General features: G+C 30.0%; 2 long non-coding RNA genes across 2 annotated transcripts; one reads left to right on the top strand and one right to left on the bottom strand.

Moving 5' to 3' along the window:
- Positions 1–4,847: 4,847 nt before the first annotated feature.
- LOC136274327 (uncharacterized) lies at positions 4,848–13,554 on the bottom strand. The gene is made up of 3 exons (XR_010712616.1): positions 13,423–13,554; positions 5,395–5,472; positions 4,848–5,134 (listed from the first exon to the last, which is right to left on the bottom strand). It is a non-coding gene; the product is annotated as an uncharacterized lncRNA (long non-coding RNA).
- A 4,565-nt stretch (positions 13,555–18,119) lies between these two features.
- LOC117683258 (uncharacterized) lies at positions 18,120–19,447 on the top strand. Its single transcript, XR_004597342.2, has 3 exons — positions 18,120–18,209; positions 18,929–18,998; positions 19,264–19,447. It is a non-coding gene; the product is annotated as an uncharacterized lncRNA (long non-coding RNA).
- Positions 19,448–21,002: the final 1,555 nt, after the last annotated feature.

The raw sequence follows: 21,002 nt of genomic DNA, 5'->3' as shown, positions 1-21,002 counted from the left end.
GGGGGGAATTCTGAAATTTCATTGATATCTTAATCGTATCGTTTAAAAAAATGGAACGAAAGACTTATCGCTACTTGTAGCGAGATCGTATCTAGTTATTATTATATTTTTTTTCCAAATTTTGTGCACGCGATTTCTCAGAAACTATTGGACTGATTTCAACCATTTTTTCACAGGTGATGAGATGTGATCTGAATTTTATATGTTTTTGAAATTTTTGTTGTCGTCACTTCCGGTACCGATTTATCAGCCATTTTGTACATTTTTACGACCTATTTTGTGCAGAGTTGATCTCAGAAACTATCAGAGATATGACTATGAAACTTTCAGGATTGGTAGTCTATAGTTTGAAGCTGTGCACTATGATATTGCTTTACTCCAGTGGCCCCATTTCTTGGAGCTCGCATTGGCACGAACATTGGGTACGAATTTTGAATCAATTTTGTCAAGCGTTTTGATCTGTATCTTTTTATCAGTTGATAATTTGTTAAGACATATATAACAAAAGAAGTAGATACATGTAATCCAATGATAATGTTCTTTCCAACAAAATCAAGAAAAAAGGACTGGCCCCTTTTTTTTAGGGGCCAAGACACTCGTAAACTCTGATACAGATAACTTAAAAAACGATAAAGATTTTGTAATGCAATATAGAAACAAAGTTGTTAATCGTTACAATATCTATCAGAAAAAATCATTGCCACGCCCATTTATTACGTAATTAGGAGTTTTTAGGGGCCAAAGTACTAAAATTTTGTCGCAATATATCTAGAGAAGGAGACATATTTTGTTAGGCATTGTAGAAGAGAAAATATCTGTATTGATGATTCTAATCGATTCCATTAATCATAACACCAATGTATATCCCCATTAAGGGTCGTGAGGGCTGGCCCCTAAAATATTCAATCATTTGTATCTAAAAAATGAACAACAATTCTAGATAAGTGTAAGAACAAAAAAAATTATCATTCGTAAGACCTTTCGAATGAACTCAAGAAAAAGGGCTGGCCCCTTTATTTAGGGGCCAAGATTGTCGTAAATTCTATTACAGATAACTTAAAAACGATACAGATTTTGTAATGCAGTGTAGAAACAAAGTTATTGATCGTAACAATATCAGTTTGTAAAACTCATTTCCAAACCCATTGATGATGTATTTAGGGATTTAAAGTAAATCCATCTCCTGTGACGTCATACATTTTACATAAACCATGAATTCATTAAAATTCTTGCAAGTAGATTTGTAATTTCTATGTTATTATAGGTGCACATCAAAAACTCAAATCATTGTTTACTTGGAGATATTTAATAAGCGTTTTTTATCCTTATATTGGACATAATTCAAAAATTACAAAGGGAAATAACTCTTTTCTACTTTCCTCTAAGTGATACATCTAAATGCTATAATTTTTCTAATGTAAACATTTTTTTTCTTTTTTTTAAATTAATTTTATTTTTCTGGCATAGTAAGCAATGAAATTTAAATAGACAAACAAGTATCCATCCACTTATATATAATTTTTAAACAAAAAAAGTGTGATTTTCAGATGATAATTTCAGTCTTTGGTTTTTATTACCTTACATCGTAAATAGTATGGATACATATATATTTTATTTACTTATTGATGAAATTCAAGTCCAATAAGTTAAAAAAAAGTTTAGTTTTTAACTTTGAACCCATAATTTTATAGATATGGAGTTACCTTAAGGGGACTAAAATCTTACATTTTTAATGTGCTGTATGAAAAAAACAAAAACTTTTTGTTAAGCATTTTAAAGGATAATGACAATCGTATACTTTTTCTGAAAGGGAGTGGTTGAGGGGAATTCTGAAATTTCATTGATATTTTAATGCTATCGTTTAAAAATTAAACGGAAGACCTACTCATTACTCGTAACGAGTTCGTATATAGTTTGTTCTATTTTTAGATCATTGTTCTTGTCCTTTGCAAACTAATCAATATCGTGTCTGGAAATGACGGCCGATCGATCAGGTTTGTTTGTTTGATACTTTTTTGAAAGCAAGATGAATTTCGATTGGTTTTTTTATATTAGTAAGTATATTAAGTAACTACAGAAAAATTCAGCCTGGTTTTGAATAGTCAATGTTTAATTTAATTTGTGTTATTGTTTTTGCATTTATTAACTTGATGAAGGCATGTCGTGGATAAAGAAAAACGTACAAAAGTGTAATGCCTGCCGCTTTGAAGACAAATGGAGAAACTATATGAAAAATAACAAAGAAAGGGAAAATAAAAGCATCTGAAAAATATTTTCAAATTGTTTTCTTTATTGATCCTGTATCATGCCCCATCATGCATTATGGTACATGTAATTTAGATCTTTGCATCATCATTTAACACGTATGAAATAATTCTTTTGTTGCGATTCTGGTGTGTGTATTTTGTTGATGTTACAGGCGTATATGTAATTTGACACTCATATTGACATACACGGTGTTAAATATAATATTTTGTTTAAAAATCCGTATAAATTACATCTTATTACAAAAAATCCCTAGATGCTGTCATTAGACAATAATACCCGCAAATACATTTTTCATAAAGGATGAACTCCCATCCAATAGTACACGTAAGCAATTTTAATGTGCAATTTGGGCTTAAGCTGTTAAATGTTTGTCACCAGATTTATATATTTATTTTCAGTTCAGTGTATTCAAAGTGTTAACTCTTTAATTAATCAAATAGTTGTCCTTTTCTAGAATCAAGAGTTATCCTTTTCATTAATATATTTAGAGTTCTTTTCCCTGGGTGAAAATTGTATAATACCACAAGCAGTCATTTCATTTGTACAGGTGTGGCACATGAAAATCAGTTGCCTAAAGAGTACTAGTATAAAGTTTTGCTTTTAGTGTGCTTTATCAGAAAGATATAAGATTTGAATTTTTATACCAAATTAATATTCCATCGAAAAAATCGAAAGAAATGTTATTTCAATAGTGTTTTTATATATTTAGAATATCCGGTATGATTTTCTAGAAAAAAAAGCATGCAGGGATATTTTTATGTAGGATATTTCTTACACATATTTTATTTAGACAGAAAGTTTCCCTATCGATTATCGGTATTCAATTTATTATCGGATATCGTGATCTAGAATGTTCTTGTCACGTTTAGTCCGTTAAGCCAGTCTCTCTCTCTCTCTCTCTCTCTCTCTTTCTCTCTCTCTCTCTCTCTCTCTCTCTCTCTCTCTCTCTCTCTCTCTCTATTTATATGTATGGTGATATGACACCAAATAAATCTATATATTTATGGCAGTATAAAGTCCTTGTGATGTAACCATGTTTGAGAGTTTCATGAACACTTGTAACAAAGACATGTGTAGAACATGGATAAAGACAGGAACAAGGTGAACCACAATTTCAACTTCTTTTATCCATTGTTTAAATTGTTGAGCATTCTCCATCAAAAGCAGCTATCACAGAAGATATGGACACTGAGAGTGTGGTTGTTATAGCTTAAACTTGACCAATGAAAAAAATCATAATCCTGATCCATAATCCTGATTTGGGACTCGGCGTCGAAGATCACGAGTTTCATACAACGTAGTATCATAATATGTTTAAAAGTGTTTCGTTAAATTTGTTCTTTTTCTGAGGATTTTTGACCTTTATTTTCTTTACTCTGACCAAACCCCGCGAATTGTTTCTCTAATTGCTCCATTTGATTTTAAAATTCTTTTTATCAAACCAATCACCTGTCGCCATATTGGTTGCTTAGACAAGTTGTTTATTTTGTTTTCAACTTCGCTTAGTTCTGGTCACGGGCACCAAGAATGTTCGTGTAAGCCTTCCACCTTAGTTATCTCCTGGAGAATCGCCAAATATGACACTTATCTATAAACTCTCAATTTGGATATTATTATGCCTATATTATGCACCTGGTTTCATAACATCATTTAAGAATACTACGCAGTGCTACAAGAGTCGCAGATGCCATTCTGTTTGTTATCATTACCACAATTCATTGTGTAGTATCTAGGTATACATAAGTATCATGGTGACCAATACGTAATACTAGCAGTTCAAGGTCATATTATGGCTATCTGTTTACAAAAGTAAATGTTTTAATGAGTTGGCTAAAAATCTGTCAAATAATCGATGTAGATGCTTATAAATATTGTAAGCTAATTCTAAAATCATTACAAACTTTTGACACGCCCGGACAAAATTTGTTTATGTTAAAACATTTTGAAAAGCGTATTTCAGCATGTGTAATAAAAAGCAAGATCGTCCCCTACATGCAATACTTAAGTGTGTATTGTTGGCGTTGAGCAGCTATATGTTGTATCATAAGGAATTTTTTCATTGGGTTTTTGTGATTGTGACATAATATTGAGAATTCAATGTTCGTAACAATCACTCCTTTTAGGTGTGCAATAAATCTACGCAAGGCAAATATGGTCTGTCGTTCTTACATACACAAAAAAATTTCAAAATGTTTGGTGCTAATGTAGAACGCCGAGTTGGCATCTAACGGACTGACAACAGCTACACTATTGAAATCCAAGCTAATACTTTAATGATGAAACTTCTATTGTTAATTGCTTTCCAGAACTGTCAGTACTTAACTCTGGTCAATATTGTGCTTAGACAAGTATACCGAACAAAGAGAATTATCATTACACTCCACCACTATATTTTAAAGACATTTTCTTTGTCATACGGAGATTTATGATAAAGTTTATATAGATCCCCGAGATCTTATTTTCAACATGCCCAAAGCTGGCGGGTGTCATAGCTAAGGTGTTATTGAAAAGTCCCCTCTTCTACATTTGGGAGTAGCCTGTGTCCTAGTTTGAATAAAAAGAGGAGGCAGAAAGACGGCTTTCAGGTGATTACTCTTTTATTTAGATATCACATTTTAATTTGACATTATATCAATAAATAGTAATATTATTACAATGAAATTGATCAACATTAATATTAATACAAACATCGTCTTTTTTTCCATGCACGTCCTCCTCCACCACCTTTTCATCCATATCATCCCTACCATCCAATTCATCTACCTCCTTAAAATCCCCCAAATCCCCCAAATCCTCCAAATCTTCCAAATTCTACTCCTGGTAAGAGGTTTCTCTTCCGTTTACCATTATCACTCAATGACATGCTCTGCAAAATTTAAGCAAATAAACAAGTATAGTCTCTCAAAACAAAAATCAAAATAATTAAACTCTACGCGTTGATTTCAAGTGCTTGTGTAATCGACAACAGAAAATTGTTCCTTTTATTCCTTTGACCTTACTTAATTTTAAGATTAATTTGGTGATAATAAAAAAAATCGTTGCAACATAACAATCAATAGGGTGGTGGAATGTTAATTTTCTAACACTTTACATGTATACCTTGATATATGCTGCAATAATACGTACCTGAAACATCCCGTATGCACCTATAATATGGACGGCGATAAGAACAACAGAAACAAGAAGCAAAAAGATGAGCTTCATCTAAAAAAAATATTTTCATTTATTATACAAGATTTTTCCTAGACAATGTCAAAGAAAATCATTTCTATGACAAGAATGCATAATATTTTAAACACAATTCAAGGAATTGACATTTCATTTGACTTTAAGCCCGTGCAAATTTAAGACAGATTTATGATCGAGTAAATTAAAAAACGCAAAAAATGTTATTTGTAAAAGTAAGTTGGCAGTGTTTTAAATGATAAGTAGCGTTTAGTTGTAATTAACTACAAACGGAATTTGTCAAATTTATTTTTAGCTTATATCGTATTTTTTTTTCTTGACGATGTATCTGTAAAATCCATTAAAATTTTCATAGCCTATTCAAAACTTGATAATAAGTTATGCAGTGATATTTTATATATTTATTAAAGTTACAGAAAATATGTGTGTTTGTTATGAAATTATGTGGACGTGTCGACATTGCATATCGATTGACTGTTTATGGGTTAATAGGGTCACCGTGATTTAATCCGTGGACAGGTATGAAGTATAATACGGGTTTTTAAAAGTTATTCGAAGTTAGAAGCCACTTTGCAGCAGACTATTCCCACCAACCCTCCCAATTTATAACATTTTTTGAACTTTTGTCAGTTTTGTTTTTACATGATTTTTGTTTACATTACTGTAGAATGAGTATGTGAAAGTAAAGAGGGTTGATAGAGAAGTTCGCGAAAAGTTCGATTGTGAGCGGACTTGTTGCATGATACCAGGGAAACTTTTCATATTTACCCTTGACGTATTTTTCAAGAAATATGTGAAGATTTTTTTATTTTAAATGCACCTTAAAAATATACAGATTGATTATTTTGATAAGATATGCTTCACGGAGCATGTCAGGTTTTATTTGTGTTATATTTTGCACGCATTTTTCCTTATTTAGAAAATGTACAGTTTGAACACATACAAATAAACGATATTTCATATGATATCACAATACATGTAAGTTATGAACGTCATTTGGTGAAAATTTCAATTAAATTTAAGAATTTCCAAATATTGACGACAAACGCTAGAAAAATGAGTCAAACACATTAGCGTCAATGGATACCTTGGAGCACCGGCTCGTCATTAAATTCTGTGTGCACGCAGAAAAATCTCCGATGGAGACCAAAAAATTCTTAGATGCTAGTATTTTTATAGACCAAAGGTTTACAATTAGAAACACAATTGGAATTGAGGGTTTGAAAATGAAAATACTGATAAAACTAGACACGAACTCGTTGCGAGCAACGAGGAGGTCTTCCGTGCGATTTTTTGAAGGTTATATGACCTTGACTTTGATATATGACCCTTTATCTCCTTATCGGGGCAACAACCAAAAAATTGATGATTGAATTTTGTTTGGAACATAATTCTCAGCATTTTATTCTAAATTGATTTCCAAAATAATGCTTTTTGAAATATTTGTTCTGTTTGAGGTATGATATCAAAGTTTTGTACTTTTGGCCCCTTAAAACCCATTAAAAATCCTTAAATACGGAACACATGATAAAATAATAATAATATATTGTTAAATAAATGTGAGATGAACATTATTGCTTCCTAAACATATAACAAAATATTTTTCAGTAAAGTGCTATGGAAGAAAGACTTAAAGGGGAAGGAAAGTCAAAAACATAATTTATTTATTTCAATAAAGTGGTGTAAATTATCACATGTGGTCATGCTGTTTTGAAAATAAAATACGTAATTAAGCTTTAATGAACGTTTGAAGTTGGAGAAATCGTATTTACTGGAGGCTGACATGATGTAGAACTCTTTTGTATTAAAAACCAAAAATATGATTTATTTTGACGTCACGCCATCTATTCCGGTTTGGTTTACATATACAAATAAATGTACACAGTGCTCTTAATTTAATTAACGCTGGTTTATGCCTTTCTGTTACTCAAATAATCGACTACGCAGGGGTGTTAAGGAAGCATATGGGCAAATTAGCGTCTTATTTTGACTGTTATATTCAAAATCGTGAAATTAAATAATTATTTTGAATAAAATCAAAAACTTAGTATTATCCTTTAAAATAGATGTCACTGCAATAAGATCGGGTTGTGCATTACTGCTACATTGGTGCATTATCACGTGACAACTATAAATAGCCAATCTATGTTATCCGTTAAATAGTATCTATCTACGTCAAGCGCCCAAATTAGACAATACACGTTTTAGTGATCATTTAGGAATTATCTTTGAACTAAATACAATTGAAAATACTAGAGGAAGTGGATACTGGAAATTTAATACTTCCTTACTGACCGATGATAATTTTTGCACATTATTAAAGTCTTACATAAAAGACGAACTCCAAAATATGAATGATATGCAGGACCCACTTACAAAATGGAAGTATCTTAAAATGTTGATAAAAGATTTCATTTTAAATTATTCGAAAAGGATTGCTAGGCTTAGAAAAAAAACGTGTAAATTTTATTGAAGCACAGATTAAGTTGATTGAATTAAAACCTTCCAATGAAATAAATATGAATTATAAACGTCTTCTAGAGAGAGAAATTGATATGTATTATACAGAAAAATGCAAAGGGGCATATATTAGGTCAAGGGCTACGTGGATAGAAAAGGGCGAAAAAAGCACATCGTACTTTTATAATCTAGAAAAGAAGCATCAGTCTAATAATAATATTAATCAGATTCGTGATGAGAATGACACAGTTCATACAGATAATGATAATATAATGAAATGCCTATATACTTTTAACAATTTGTTATATGCTAGTAAACATATTCCTGATAATGATATTGATACCTATCTGTCCGATATTCAATGTCAAACGTTAACAATCGAAGAACAGGAAAATTGTGATAAAACTCCGTCTATAGAAGAATGTCAAAGAGCTTTAAATAATATGAAAGAAAATAAATCTCCTGGACAAGATGGTCTACCAGTAGAATTTTATAAATATTTTTGGGAAGAAATAAAACATACATACTATGCCTCTCTAATAAAAAGTATTGAGAAAGGCACACTGCCATTTTCACAAAGGAATGCTATTATCTCGTTAATACATAAAAAGAATGATAAAGATCGTTTGAAAAATTATAGACCTATAAGTCTAACAAAAGTTGACTTCAAAATATTTATACAAGTTTTGGCTAATCGTTTACAAAAAGTTGCAAACAGAGTTATCGGCCGTGAACAAAGTGCATATATAAAGGGAAGATATATTGGCGAAAATGTGCGCTTTATATTAGACATATTTGAGTATTACATGGATAACAATTTAGATGGCATTTTGCTCTTCCTTGATTTTGAGAAAGCGTTTGACTCTATGTTTAAAACATTAGAAAAATTCAAATTTGGTGATAAATTCATTGATATGATTAAACTACTATACAATAAACCTATCTTTGAAATAAAAAATAATGGGTGGATTTCAAAATCTTGTGAAATGGAAAGAGAATAAGACAAGGTTGTCCTGTGTACAACATGCGGATGATTGCACAAATATGGTAAAAGAACCAAATTCTTTAAAAAATGCCTTAGAGACTAAACAACAATTCAGTAAAGTAGCTGGTCCAAATTTAAATATTGAAAAAACTGAATGTATATTAACCGGCAAATTTATTAAAACATATGAAACCGAAACTATTATTGAAGGCGTCAAAATAAATCACAAGAGTATTAAATCCCTTGGAATCTATCTTGGTCATGATAAAGATGAATGTAAACTAGAAAAATTATCTAGAATCTTAAGTGTGTGGAAAAAAACGAAATTTAACAATCTTCGGAAAATGTACGATCATAAATACACTAGCAATTTCAAAATTGGTATATAATGCATTTATTCTTCAAAACCCAAAGCCAGAATATTTTAAAAATGTTTCAAAGATGATATTTAACTTTTTTTGGAAAAAAAGAGATAGAATAAAAAGAAATACACTGATTGGGAAAATTGAAAAAGGGGGGATCAATATTGTGAATATCGAAAGTAAATTTTTAGCGGCTAAAGCGTCATGGATTAAAAGAATAACAAATAAATGTAGTATAACATATGATAGCTTGAATAACATGTTACACGAAATGAATATATCCGTATTTGAAATTATCAAAATGACAGATACCAAAATTTGTAAAATACAACGTTTGCCTATTTTTTTATTGTGAAGTCTTCTCTACTTATTATTTATGTAAAAAAGAGAAGAAATATTGTAATTTAAAAAGAGATGAAATTCTGACAGAATTTATATGGTGTAATTCATTGTTCAAATATAAAGGACAAACTATTTGTTTTGTAAATTGGATAAAAGATGGCATTCTTTATGTTAAAGACATTTTTGATGAGAATGGAGAGATCTATGATATTTCTTATTTTATGAATTTATTGAGAAAGAGAAATAACATTCTTTGTGAATATGTAATGCTTAAGCAAGCAATGAAGGAATGTATAAAACTATTTAACTTTTCAAATGCAAAACATGTAAAAAATACTTGTAATTATTATTTTTTGTGTACAATTGTCAATTCATTCTTTGAAAAGCAGTTTTTGTTATTCTATACTAGTAAATTTAAAATTTCTGTACCCATTGTATGAATCTATGTGGGAAAAGCTTTTTGATCTTGAAACAACAGATATCAACTGGGAAAATATTTATTTTTCTAAAATTAAACAAATGTATGAAAATAATATTGCAGAATTTAACTATAAGTTACTGCATTGTATTGTAAACAATAATTTGGCAGTAAGCAAGTGGAATGAAAATGGATCTCCACTATGTCACGTATGTAAATTAGTCGAAGATGCACAACATTTGTTATTTAGTTGCGAAATGGTAAACAAAATATGGAAACGAGTAGGGACTTTTTTGCATCTCACAATAACATGGAAAACTATAGTCCTAGGTTTTTATAAAGATAATAATATTCATACAGTTATGTTGAACAATCTTATATCGTTTGTATGTTTTACAATCTACAAATATAAAATGAAATGTAGATTTGATAATGAAATTATGTCAGAAAGAAACCTTATACAAAAACTAAAATATAATCTTTGTTTACAAAATGCATATGGAGAAATGGTGTACATTTTACTTATTTGCATAAGTATATATTACGCAAAGCAACGAGTGGGTCTTCCGTTAATGTCGGAAGTAAAGCCGGAACTTCCTGTAAGAAGCAGAGCTCTTAAACCAACAACAAGAGTAACTAAAATAAAAAGATGAAAAAATCGAATTATTCCTGGTACGACTTAACAAAATCCGAATGATTTTAAGTACGAATTAACAAAAACCTTTCTGATTTCAAGAACGACTTGACCAAAAAAATCTGAATGTGTTCAAGCACGACTTAGCAATTATTTTTGGTACGAATTAATTTTACATTGAACATTACGCTATTTTTTAAACCAAGGACGCGGAATCAAAATTTCCGGAAAAATCAATTTTTAAACCCCGATATCTCTGTAATGCATCGTCCGATTTTCAAACGGATTTCAGATTTGAATTCACCATGGCAAGTTCTATAAGACTGTGGTATTGTCTTATTTTGTTAAAAAAAATGAAAATTTCCAAAAATTCGAACTGCTTCCGATTTTGAGCAAAATTGATGAACAAAATTTTAAACCCCCCAGTACATAATAGAATCGATGACTCTATCATCAGTAAAAATTTCAAAGCAATATCTTTAAAGTTTACAGAGATTCCTTCCGGACAAAATCACTTTTTTTTAATTTAAAAATGGCCGCCAAATTTGAACGGAAGTGACGTAAATGCTGAAACTTTAACATCTTTGAGGCACGGTTATTTTACAAAAGCTCTGAAAATTTCATTGAAATCGGATGAAAACTGTTTGAGATATAAAGCCGAGAAGGAGTCAGAAAAAAAATAAAAAATAAAATAATAATAAAAAGAAACCGAAGAAAAACAAGAGGGTCTTCCGTTGGAAACGGAAGACCCTAATAAAAAGAAACCGAAGAATAACAAGAGGGTCTTCCGTTGAAAACGGAAGACCCTAATAAAGAAAAAGAACCCGTAGAATAACATAAGGGTTTTTCCGTTGAAAACGGAAAACCCTAATAAAGAGAAAGAAACCGTAGAATAACAAGAGGGTCTTCCGTTAGAAACGGAAGACCCTAAAACGAAACAAAGCAACAACAATAAGGTCTTCCGTTGGAAACGGAAGACCTTTATTAGCTCATGCAGCACCCCGGCCCCACATACAGCCTGGATCTTGTACCTATGGATTTCGCTTTTTATATATATATATATATATATATATATATATATATATATATATATATATATATATATAATTCTTGCATTTGCGCATGCTAGCTTATTTTATACATTATGTGTTTGTTTTTTATTTTACAAATTATTTTACAAATAATTTTTTTACGGTTGAACTGGTTAGTAAGAATATTATATCTGTTTTCTTCTTCTTCAATCTTATTAAATTGAGAATAAGTATTTCTTTTTTTCGCTGAAAAATTTGCCGATCTATGTCTTTGCGATCGACTTGACCAAACGTTCCCCGAGTTTGCTATCGTATAATAGAAAACAGAATGAAAATGTACTTAGAATAACATTTCTTTTCATTGATAGCGTGTTTTTTATTTAGTTACTTGACAATATTTCCGTAGCATTTTCCAAAATTAATACTTAGTTATGCAGACTGATTTTTATCTCTATTTTGGAATTGAGTTTAACCAACTCTCCTATGCAGCTACTCAGGCAAAGCGGAAGTGAAACATTGTTTGGGCTTAAGCTCAACTCAATACCATGATCACCGCTGACAAAACTAAGTAGTTGAAACAATCAATCAATGAAATGTATTTGGATGCGTTGCTTTCTTATGGAAACTTATCTATAAATACCTTGAAAATAATAGGATTTTAATATATAAAAATACTTAAGATATTTTTTTAGTCGTATGTGTTTCTACGCCAGAGTTCAATAATACTGATTTCTACAGCGACAGCATTTGGAATCAAGGGCAAACAAACAGTACTGGCGTAGACAAGGATTTATTATTTTTGTTTAAAAAAATTTGGATACACTTTTTCAGAAACGTGATTACTGATACATAATGCATCGTAAAGTTTGATGGCCTTAATACTATCTTAAAATTTGAATTTAACAAGATGAATCAATGGGCGTTTCCGTTCAAAGCTCAGAATTATTGTCGAAAAGCCTAAATGAATCATATAAACATAAAATGGGTGCAATTCTTCAAATACACTTAAGAAACTACTTGCCATGCGAAATTACCTATGGTTGATCTTCAAATAAATAGAATAATCAATAAAATCCACTCTGTCGTACTTCAGTACTTTGACTTTCATATTAAATCCTATTAAATTGAGAAGTACTGATTTTTTTTTCTGTTCTTTTTATGTAAACTATAAACCGAGAAAATCAAATTAATGATTTTGCTTTGAAAAATAAAAAATTGTCGATATGTGTCTGTGCGATCGATTTCAACCTACATTCACCGAGTTTGAAATCGTATAATAGAAAACAGAAATTGCATAGATACATGTGCTATTTTAATTATATTCTTATTTTAAGTTCTTAATTAACTGGTACATTGGCTAGGCTTCTTTGACTAGTGATATAACACTCGGGTCTGCAAAAAAGCGCGCACACCGCTCACTATGTTAGAATATCCGCGAAGCGGTTTATGCCAATATAAGTTTTCAGGTTGACAGCAGAGTAAAGTTGCTAATATTACATGTAATATAGTTTGTGTTGTTCCTGAAAATTTAATTCTTATATATATATATATATATATATATATATATATATATATATATATATATATATATATATATATATATATATATATATATATATATTTATCACAATCGACGATTTCATAGATTTAAAAAAAAACAACTATAAATCAAAAGCAATATTATCATTACCTAAGCATGATCTTGATGAAAAATTAAAAAGAAAATAATTATTTACCGTTCTCTTTTGCCAGTTATACGACCATTAACTGCAACCTCTAAGGACTGTGGAATTTGATGTTAAAATAGAATCCAATGCATGCAATATATAACTTATGCTGAAAGCATTTAAATTTAGAACATACATGATTTAAACCTTTTTGTGTTTTTAAATATTAAGAAACATGTGTTCATATGTAATTGGTTAGTGTTGCTGAAGAAATTATGCAATATGTATTCGGTATCTAATTGTGCGTTTAAAATTATGTAATAAAAGCAAGCTCAGACATAATTTGTTCATTTGAGAAGGTTTGTTTTCTTTATGCAGGGTTATTTATAAACAACATATGCTTATGCAAGGCTATCTGACGTAATGTTACAACAATTAATCTGCGCTTAGTAAAAACAATGCAGGAACACTGAACATTTGAGAACTGATATAATTGAAACATTTTTTTTCTGTTCTGGAATAAGCAACACGCATCCAGATTTAGAGACCTAATTTTTTTAGTGCATTGTTTACTATAATATTAATGTGCTCTGACCATTTAAGATCGCTTGATAGATGTAAACCTAAGTGTTTGTGTGTTGTGATATATTCTAACTTACAATGCTGAAAAAATATGTCGGGTAGTTCATAGCTAGATTTTGAAGTAAAAAAGACAGCATTAGTTTTGTTTGGATTGAATTTAAGTAACCATCGACTAGACCACTGTTCCAAAATGTATAAATCATTATTGATATTGTGTTCAATGATAGATAAATCATGCGATGCATTTTGGATACAATTGTCATCTGCGAAAAGTCGACAAAATGATAACATATTTTGTGAGACATCATTAACATATATCAAAAAAGCAAGGGTCCTAACACAGAACCTTGCGGTACACCCGATTTTATACAAGTATTAGATGATAAAACATCTTTGTACATTACTTTTTGACTTCTATTACATAAATAACTTGTAAACCATTGTAAAATGTTGCCGGATATTCCGTAGGTTTCTAATTTAAAAAGTAGACCTTTGTGCCATACTCTATCAAACGCTTTTGATAAGTCACAAAAAACAATACAACATGATTTCCCGTCATCAATACTTTTTACAATATTGTGATATGTTTCAATTAACTGGTACACAGTTAAGTTATGCTAAACAGTTCGCCGTAGAATTCCCGTCATTTCTATTCAAAAGTAGTAAAAATTTCTCTAAAATTTCTCTAAAATTAAGACATTCAGTATAATAAAATAATTAGCGCCTGTTTGGGAGTATAACAGTTGAAATTGACACCCTTCGAAAACCATAATCAACCTCCGCTTCGCGTCGGTTGACAATGGTTTTCTCGGGATGTCAATTTCAACTGTCTCTCCAAAACAGGCATTATTTATATAATATCACATTTAATTTCGTATTGGTACATGTAGGTACCTACAATGGCTGTTGGATTCTCCGTTTTGTTTAATTGGTTAAGGTATATGCATATGTACATGTACAACGGCCAGCAACATTTAGCAGAGGCACACTTACATATGCCTAACCAATACATGTAACTAAAGCTAATAATTTGGGAAAAAAATCTTAAAATAATTCATTTTGATTTATGCATTTGCTAACGCTTAGTCGACATAGTTGAAAACTTTTACAATACTGTGTATAAGTCATGTAATCTGAATTTGAAACTGACGTTTCATTATGCAATAAACGGTCTGTGTTACATTTTAAAGATTAAATAAAGGGGAGTCATATGAATGGAAGCAGCAGCTTGCAATCTATACATGTATAACGATAGCCACTGTTATCTTAAATAATTGATGAAATTTTTTCTTGATACCTTTTATCATTACGAAGGGTAGTCTCGTCTTATTTTATTTAACCTACTTTCTATCTCTATTTTTTTCAGTTGTAAAGTAAGAAGATGAGCATATATAGATAAAACAAACTAAAAAGGGACAATCTAAGGAGTTTTCATCTTAGCTATCCAAGTGTCCGATTCGTTATATATTTTCATATGATGAAATGAGAAGCAAATACATGGCTAGCGAAGATTAGAATAAGGACTCGGACACTTGTCTTGCGAATATGAGAGGCATCGGGTGAATTCGTATTTTGAAGAAAATGAGAAGTTCACCAGTGTACGAATTCTATAGCATGAAGAATAATGTAACATGAATATGTCTTTCCTGGACATTTTGTTTGGAAATTTGATAACCTTTCTTGATTGATCACACTGAAATGCGCGGCATATACACTATACGTAAACATCTTAAGTATTGTTTTGTTGGTTTTGCATTTTTGAAAGTGAGGGTTTAAATGGTGACACTGGGAGTAAAACTATATAATTCTATATATCTTAGCATTACATTACATTTACAGTAGAGCTCTGTCTTTTTAAAAACTCACGAAATTCACAATTTGTTTAAAACAAAATCTCTAATTTCTCTAAATCGTGCACTTGCTCTTTTGCTTAATGACAGATTATAAAAGCAAGATTTAATAATAGTTTATGAAAACCCATTGGTACAATACAACATATATTCCCCCATACCATAACTCGTTGGACTCGAAGGACTGAAACCAGGACACAGTTTATGTAAAGTCATTATGCATTATCTAAATAAAAATTGTTGATGCTCATAATCAGTAAAATAAAAAAAAGAATACCAAGGAATTACAAGCTATCGAAATAGCCAACAGAACATCCCTGCTGAAGGCAGAAACCGGTATGTCATCAAAACGAGAACATATTCTTTATAATGCAAGTAATCGGTTGTAAAATTAATGTGACCCGTTGAGATGTTATGACGCATTTCTATTCCCGTCTTTACAAAATTATGTCATGAGTAGTTAATGATTATTTAATTTTTTTTCAGGTAGCAGTATACATTAAGACATAAACTCGTGAATCAAGTTACTGACGCTGCTTTTGTTATAACCACTGAATTCGTCTATTCCCCGCAGCAATTTATGTAAATATCAGAGTGATCTTTAAAGATACATACTGCACTTTTTTTCAATTTTTTGGTAGCAGAAGTCCGTTTGGTTAAACTTTAACGAAAAATGAGGAAAAATCTTGCTATTCCAGAAAAAAAACCAAGTAGTTCAGAACTCAGAAATGTCAGTCTAAGGAATAAGAAAACAAAAACATGATTTGACACTGTACAACGTTTCATTTCGGTCTGTTGACGACGTATGTCAAATGCTAATTTGTTTTATATAAATTCAATCATATTATTTATCTTGTATTTTGTCACAGAAACATTAATGTGGTTTAATTCTTAACTTCATCCCAAACCGAAATACTCATTGACAGTCTTATGTCATATAATTTTTTTAATAAGTTTTGGTTGTCAAAACTAAGAAAAATCCGCAGATTAATAGGTATGTCTAACAGCTAATTTGGTAATGATTTCCCTTGTTTATCGTGTTAACTTTTAGTATCTAATTAGAAAGCTTTGAAACGTATTTGGCGCTCTGTTAACATCTCATGAAAAAAAAACGCAACACAAAAACCAAAATTAGTCAGGAATACTGATATACCAAAAATATCTAGGAAGTAATAGGCTTTGTATTCACCATATTCACTGTTATTATCAAATAACAATCAGCAATAGCGTAAAAACAGTAAAATTAAATATAATTTTAAAACTCTAACACTAGAATGCAGTCTTTGGAAACTTAGAACAGCTATATATGCAGCAGCTATACCCATATGCATACATCAAACTGCATTAAACGACCAATTTACAAGGTTGTTTTCATAAAACAGAAAAACCTGGTATAAGAAGAAACCTGCGTAATTGTTCTATAATTAAATTAAAACAGCAGTTCATATTATTGTCTAATTTTTATCATTATATAATAAATTGTATGCGATGTATTAAATGTATGAATTACGATACATCATATATGCACGAGGGTCAGCCCAGAGCAGTATCGCAATGCATATTAATGACAGTTCATACTTTTTTAACTGTAGATTACGCAAAGTTTTAAATCACAATGGATGTTTTCCGTTATGCTCAAGTTGAAAAAAAAAACAACCTTGAATTCTATATGCTTTGGTTTTGTTGTTTGCAAGCTGTATGCGTTTTTTTTTCATCTTAAAATAAGACACTGATATAACGATATCCCCTGTATCAAATATTAATTTGAAATCGGAATAACTAAACACTGGAACATCAAACATGTAACTATAGTGTGATGCGTTTTGGAATCTGATATGCAGTACATTTTCTTAATATCAAGGACAATTATCATTAAAGATTAGACTTACAAAATCATTGCCTGATGTCCATTTCTTAAGGTATTTTATTGTATAATAAATAGTTGTAGAATTTTGATTATCATTACATAATTATATATAAATATAATAATATGGTCAACTATATTGCATTTAAGAGTGAATTTCCATTTTGATAAAAAATCTACAACATGACTAAATTTTGCATAATAACATTCCAATTTTTTTTTTAGATTAATCAAGATGTTAGATATTCTGCTTTTTTTGTTTAAGTTAAAACAACATGCAATTAACAAAATTCTTAAAAGTCTGCTTTGAAAGACCTTCTACATTATTTTGAATAATGACAGTTTTTGGGATGATTTCATTTCAAGCTGTGCTTGTTTGTTTTGATATCATTATAGATGAATTTCAAAATCATGACTGACCCCAGAAATGCATACCATTTTTGTTTTAGATAATGTGATTATAAAAATAGCGGGTGAGTTTCACACAGTGCACATAATCTATTGCTGCATCAAGAAGAGAGTCATAAGGTACGATGGAGGTAGCCAATTTCAAAGTCCTGGTAAGTCTTACTTGTATCTCAATTTCATTTAACAATTTTTTGTCTTTGAAAACAATATACTACACGTATTCAACATTAGTGAATTTCAAAAAAATGATACACGTATTTATAGATCTGGATATATAATGAAGACTTATAGACTCATCACTCTCTATCTTGTACAGATGAATTCTTTTTGGTTAAATATTTTTTTTTAGCTTAATTACTTGTTACTGAATGTAGTCATTGATATTTTTATATTTTTTTAATGAAATAAATGTTCGTTTTTAAAACTACACTACTTTGGGTGTTCGGGTTTAGTGAAAAGGGTCAGGAAATACGTGATTAGGTTACCTTGTGCTAAGGTTATTTTACAGTAACATCATTTACATATAAATCTTAACATGAAAAAAAATAACCTTACCGGAGCCAGTAATTTGAAACATGATATTAATAGTAAATAATTAAGTAAGTTTCAATGTTTGAAAATTCCTGCAATGAATAAAAAAAGATGAAAACGTTTGGAAATGGGACAGTTTAATCAGAAGAAACGAACGAAAAAAGTGTGCATCTACTTCTGACTAAAAGCTTTATTTACATAACTACTTTTACTTTTAAATAACTGACAAGTAGCAAAAGAGGTAAAAGCATATTGAGTAAAAAAAAGTCCGTCTTCTCATTTAGATTTTTTGTTAAGATAGTGTGTGCATCTGTTTACAATGTATTTGTTCTATTATTAGATCACTGTTCTTCTCATCTGCGGACTAATGACATGTCATATCGCGTCTGGAATTTGGGCCAGTCGAAATGGTTTGTTTGATATGTTTTTTGTAAGCAACATGAATTTCGATAGTTTTCTTTATATAAGTAGATACCATAACAGTGATGGTATGAGATTCCAATGCTATGCTATGAGATTGTAATGCTATGCCAAGGGATTTCAATGCATTGCTATGGTGTATGTTGTAAAATATATGCTCAAACTTTCTTTAAGTGAACGCAGACAAATGTGACCCGGTTTTGATTATTCAATGTGTAATTGCTTGCCTTTATCAACTATGAATATTTGATGTAGGTGTATATTTGAAAAAGAGAAACGCACAGACGTGTGATGCGTGTCGCTTTGGTGACAAAGGGAGAAACTTAATGGAAAAGAACCAAAAAAGGGAAAATAATATCATGTGAAAAATACTTTTGAATTTTTTCTCTAATGATCCTGTATCATGCTTTATGAGAAATAAATGCAGTATGGTACATGTAGTTTAGATGTTTGCATTATTATTTTAAACATTTGAATTAATTCGTTTGTTGTAGTTCTGGTGTGTGTATTTTGTTAATGTTATTGGAGTATTTAAATTTGACAATCATATTGACATTGACGATGTCAAATAGAATGCTCTGTTTAAAAAATCCATATCAATTATATCTTATCTTGAGGAAAATAAGTTAAAAGTATTAACTTTGAACTGCCAAGGGCTCACTGATTTTAATAAGAGAAAAGATGAGTTCAAAAATCTAAGAATGAAAAACTATAATATTTATTTTTAACAAGATACAGATTTTAATGAAAAAGAGGAAATATTAATACAATCACAATGGGGATCTAAAGCTTTTTTTTTTAATAGTTAGAAAACAAATCCAAGAGAGGTATGTAGCAATTTTTTTATATAATAATTTTGAATATACACAATGTACATATTAAGTATATTGTGAGTATACGCAATGTACATAAAGACAACAGTGGTAATTATCTGATACTAGATACCACTATTGAAAATATGAACCTTTTACTGGTAAATATATATGGTCCAAATTTAGATAAACCCAATTTTTTTTCGGAAATAATAGGTAAAATTGACTCTTGTCTAAATACCCAGCATATTATAATAGGGGTGATTTTAATCTAGTAATGAATAATGATTCAGATTCTATGAACTATAAGCACTTGAACAACCCAAAAGCTAGAATGGAATTATTGAAATCAATAGAGACATTTAATCTGGTAGACATATTTAGGGAAACTAACCCAAATCTAAAGAAATATACTTCGAGGAGAAAAAACCGTATAAAAAAAGCTACACTAGATTTTTTTTTTAATATCTGAAACACTTACAAATCGAGTACCACAAATTCAATATGAAAATAGTTATCGATCAGACCATTCTCCTGTGATTTTAGAATATAAAATAAATGAATTTATAAACGGGAAAGGTTTCTTGAAATTTAATAATTCCCTTTAAGTTGATATGACATATATTAATTATATAAAAAATTTTTTTAGGGAAGTGAAAAGTCAATATGTTTGCCCCATATACAACTTAAAAAACTTAGATAATATTACAAATGACGAGATACAATTCATTATTGATGATCAACTTTCTTTTGGACATACTGCTTATAAGAAAAAAAAATTAAATGAAAGAGAAAAAAAAACTAGAAAAAGATATTGTTTCTTTGGAGCAGAATCTAACAGAAAACTCTTTAAATTCATTTTCAGACAAACAAGATGAGTTACTTAACATAAGAAAAAATATATTAAAAGGTCATTGTATAAGGTCAAAGTCTAAATAGATTGATGAGGGGGAAAAGCCTTCTAGATGTATTATTAATCTTGAGACTCGGAACTTTATTAACAAACAAATTCCAAATATAGAAAAAGAAGATGGGTCATTCATTCTTGATCAAACAGAAATATTAATCGAAACGAAGTCCTTTTATGAAAAGCTGTATAAGAAAAGAGAAATCATAGAGGAATATAGTTTTTATGATAAGTTGAAAAAAATAAATAGCCCTAAACTTAGTAATGAAGAATTA

Source organism: Magallana gigas, chromosome 4, assembly GCF_963853765.1.
Source record: "Magallana gigas chromosome 4, xbMagGiga1.1, whole genome shotgun sequence".
In the NCBI taxonomy this organism is placed as follows: Eukaryota; Metazoa; Mollusca; class Bivalvia; order Ostreida; family Ostreidae; genus Magallana; species Magallana gigas.
The sequence above is the reverse complement of the archived record's forward strand: the minus strand, read 5'-3'. Positions and strand labels throughout refer to the sequence as shown.